This window comes from Peromyscus maniculatus, chromosome 3 (assembly GCF_049852395.1).
Source record: "Peromyscus maniculatus bairdii isolate BWxNUB_F1_BW_parent chromosome 3, HU_Pman_BW_mat_3.1, whole genome shotgun sequence".
NCBI lineage: Eukaryota > Metazoa > Chordata > Mammalia > Rodentia > Cricetidae > Peromyscus > Peromyscus maniculatus.
The window spans coordinates 168,346,835-168,351,378 of NC_134854.1; the positions used below are offsets into that span (position 1 = coordinate 168,346,835).

A 4,544-nucleotide genomic window follows, 5' to 3' on the forward strand; every position below is an offset into this window, starting at 1 on the left:
TCACTTAACTTTCCAAAATATATTAAAAATAACTAGCCATCTTGATGAATGAAGACCACAAAGTGGAAATGTCTGTGCCCAGGAGCTGTGGACTCTGAAACAGGATTGTGAGCAGCCCTCACTCACTAAGCTGTTTTCAGCGCCATGCCAGCTTTTGCATCAAGGAGTTGGAATATAATCTTAAAAGCCTCTGAAGATGCTTTGAGGAATGTGTTGAGCAATAAGATATTTATTCTGGGTGTATTTCTCTCAGAAATCTTGTTATTGCTTGGAATGGGTCAACTTCTGGATTCATATGTTTTTGATTGCATATCAAGTCCTTGGAACCTGAAAGGAAAAGACACATCCTACTGAAGGTCATCACACAGCAAGATCCTTCCCATGAACTTCACCACCCTGTTCCCTGCCTTGGGGGATGCCTGGGGTTCTAAGTGCGACTCTGTGAGGATGCCAGCCTTTCTGCTCCTCTCTTTTTAGCAATTACCATTTATACTACATTTTCCATTCAAGCACAAAACTCCAGAGATCTTAATAAGAGTAAATTAAATTAAATCATAGCCTTTCCTTACTGGCAGGATACACAAAGTCCTTTCAGTAAAATGACCATCCTTTTTATTAAAACGCTTTCCTCTAAACCTCCTGCTTCAATTACTCTTGTTCTTCCCTGAGGAGTCATTGCTAGTAGAAGACCATAGCAACCCTCACCATAGCAACCCTCAGATATTTATGAGTGATGTTTACAGATACAATAAAACTCTTGGGGCAGTCAGCTGCTATGTTTTGATTAAATGTTAGTTCCTGAAGATTAGGCAAATCAACATAAAGGGGTCTGGGATGACATTGCAGTAGGCATGAAGACCTAGGTTACTCCCCAGCACTCATGTCAAAGGCGTGGCATGGTGGTGTCTACTTGAAATCCCGTTGCTGTGGAGATGGCAACATCCATTTTCCCTTTATGGATTAGGAGGGTGGGTTTGTTTTTGTTTTGAGACAGAGTCTCACTATGTAGCTCTGACTGGCCAGAGGATCACTATGTAGACCAGGCTAGTCTTGAACTCATAGAGATCCACCTGCCTGTGTCCACCAAGTGCTGGGATTAAAGTTGTACTCCACTACACCCATTTTACAAGGATTTTTTTTTTAAATCATTTATAATTTAGGACTTTGCAACCACTGTTTTTTGCCCAGCTTGTCTGCAGATCTCTGCCAGGTGTGGTTTTAACGAGTGTCAGATTAATGGTGTGTTCATTACCAACAAGACAGTGGAACAGTGTGAAGTGTAGGGAGATAACTTTAATAACTGGCTTTAATGCAAATAGAGGACTTAGAGGACACAAACAAATGTTATTTTTTTCTTATCCTAGAAGAATACAAACATTAACTAAAAATAATTTCTGGAAAAAGACAACTAATTTGAGAAGTAACTAGAATGTTAATATTTACCTGTGGGAAGGTCTAGTCATAGATGGGTTACAATGCTACTGTAATTATATTTCAAAAGAGTTCTCATTTCCTCACTTCCAATCATTTCTAATTCTCTGTGTTTTAATGATTGTTGAGGGTCTCCAATAGCTTTGGTGAAGAGCTTATTTGGAAACTGGCAAGCTTTAAATATCAAATTGCTTTTGTGAGCTGAAGGTAAAAAGGAGAAATAATACTAATTCCATTAACAAAACTTGGAAAACAATCCAAACCACACTCTGTATGCAGCTCTTGACATGCAGAAAACAAGAGTCCCTTGCAACTGTGACTACAGGAGTGAGTGTTCACACCTTGGAGCAAATATAAAAGGATAAGCACAGGGCGCAGCACATCCCTCCAAAGTGGCAGCTAGCAATTGCAAGTCCCACTCTCAGAGAATAAAGTCTGTTTCAGGATGCAGACTTTAAATGCCTGCTGTTTCTTAGGCCACCCTTTGAAAAGGGACTTCACTGTGTTCACATCCATTACCTCTGTTTTTAGAGCTCTATCTCAGGGGCTGGAGAGATGGCTCAGTGATCAAGTACACTTGCTGCTTTAGCAGAGGACCTGGGTTCAATTCCCAGCACCCACATGGTGGTTCCATCCATAACTCCAGTTCCAAAGGATCTGATACCCTTTTCTGGCTTCTGTGGGCTTTGTACACACATAGCCTACATACACACAGGAGAAACATTCATACTTCTTATATTATTCTTATATTCTAATATTTCTTTTCTTTTCTTTCTTTTTTTTTCCGTTTTTTGAGACAGGGTTTCTCTGTGTAGCTTTGCGCCTTTTCCTGGAACTCACTTGGTACTCAGGCTGGCCTCGAACTCACAGAGATCTGCCTGCCTCTGCCTCCCGAGTGCTGGGATTAAAGGCGTGCACCACCACCTCCCAGCTCTCTAATATTTCTTATATTCTTATTTATTATATAAAATAAAATAAATGATCTCCATAATTATAATGAAGCTCCATCCAGGACTGAACTACCCACACCAGGGTTGGATAACTTTTTTTTTCTAGAAACTTCACTGTTCCAGATATTACTCTAAAGATATTTATGGAGTTTCAGTTGATTGCATATGTGGTGTAAGGGAAGGGTCCAATTTCATTATTCTTCGAGTAGATATCCAGCCTCCCCAGTGCCATTTGTCAAAGAGACACTTCCTTCTAACCACTAAGTGTCCTAGAGCTGTAGCTAGAGTTTTCCTGCCTTGCCCACAGTCTGAACAAATCTTTGTCACCCACCAGTCCCACAGCCGCTCAGACCCAACCAAGTAAACACAGAGACTTATATTGCTTACAAACTGTATGGCCATGGCAGGCTTCTTGCTAACTGTTCTTATAGCTTAAATTAATCCATTTCCGTAAATCTATACCTTGCCACGTGGCTCATGGCTTACCGGCATCTTCACATACTGCTTGTCATGGCGGCAGCTGGCAGTGACTCCTTCTGCCTTCCTGTTCTTTCTTTTCTCCTCTCTGTTAGTCCCGCCTTTACTTCATGCCTGGCCACAGGCCAATCAGTGTTTTATTTATTGACCAATCAGAGCAATTTGACATACAGACCATCCCACAGCACTAGAGCTTTGTTAAATGTTCCTGTAAGTATTTAGTTTTATGTTTGGCCCCATGCATTTACATGTCTGTTTCATGTATGTGCTATAAATGTTTAAATATAATAGCTTTATAATATTTTTTTAAATCAAGAGTGTGATTGCATCAAGTTGAGTTGTTTTGTGAATAGAGTAAATAATAGGAAAACAGAGAAATTGATTTCTAAACAGCAAAGGGTCATTCTTACAAAGGAGAAATAACTAAGATGCAATCAATGTTCAGCATCTCCAATCAGCAAGAAAAATAAAACTAAATCATAGCAAAGCTGGACATTGTAGTGCACGCCTCTAACCCCAGCACCTGAGAGGCAGAGGCAGGCAATTGCTTGTGAGATTGAGACCAGCCTGGTCTACAGAGTGAGTTACAGGACAGCCAAGGCTACACAGAGAGACCCTGTCACAAACAAACAAACAAACAAAAAACAGACAAACAAAATCACATCAGGACATGGCCTCATGCCCCTGAGAGTGGCTAGGAAAGGTGTGTGTGTGTGTGTGTGTGTGTGTGTGTGTGTGTGTGTGTGTGTGTAGAGGGCTCAGTGAGTAAAGGGCTTGCTTTCAGTGTGAGCACCTCAGTCTGAACCCCAAGAAGCAGTGTAAAGCGATGTGTGTTTGTAATCCCCGCCCTCTTACGGTGAGATGGGAGGCACAGACAGGAGGATCCGTGGGCACTTGGGGCCAGCTAGGTGGTGTTCCACGGGGAGCAACAAAGAGACCTTTGTTTCCAATAAGGTAGAGGGTGAGGTTTGACACCCAGACTGTTCTCTGACCTCCAAACATGCACTGTGGCATGTGAGTGCTCCCCTACACACACACACACACACACGCACGCACGCACGCACGCACACAGAGAGAGAGAGGAGAACGAGAGAGAGAGAGAGAGAGAGAGAGAGAGAGAGAGAGAGAGAGAGAGAGAGAGAGAGAGAGAGAGAATTGCTGAGAATGTGAAGAACAGGAAGCTCCTGTGCACGGTTGTGGGAAGGCAGGCAGGCTAGCACAGCTGTAATGCAAACCATTGGAAAGCTCCTCACATGAAAGCTGAACAGTCAAATGAGCTGGCAGTCCTACGTCTGCACATGTGCATCGGGTGCCTCCGCTCCACCACGTTTATCCCAGAATCCTTTGCAGCAGGCCACAGAAGGAAGCAACCTGAGAGTCCATCCACAGACTAGTGCATAAAGAAAATATGGCAGCTGTACACAGTGGCACACTACACAGCCTCAAAAAGAATGATATCTCGCGTCTTTGACAGTATGGATGCCGTTGGAGGACATTAGTCTAGGAAATGAGCCATGAAAAGAAAGTTACTGTCTGATCTCACTTATATGTGAAGGTTTTTAAAAGGAACTCACAGAAACAAAAGGTAGAAAGGTGGTTATCACAGAGGGTGGAGAGGAGGAAGAAGGACGGGGGAGGGTAAAGAAAATGTCTAAGTGACATATTTCCTTGTATGAGGACATAGAG

At 42.5% G+C, this 4,544-nt stretch overlaps 1 long non-coding RNA gene across 1 annotated transcript; it reads right to left on the reverse strand.

Annotated features, from left to right (window-relative positions):
* Window positions 1-209: 209 nt before the first annotated feature.
* On the reverse strand, window positions 210-1,629 carry LOC143272203 (uncharacterized). Its single transcript, XR_013049637.1, has 2 exons — window positions 1,444-1,629; window positions 210-327 (listed from the first exon to the last, which is right to left on the reverse strand). It is a non-coding gene; the product is annotated as an uncharacterized LOC143272203 (long non-coding RNA).
* Between the last annotated feature and the right edge of the window lie 2,915 nt (window positions 1,630-4,544).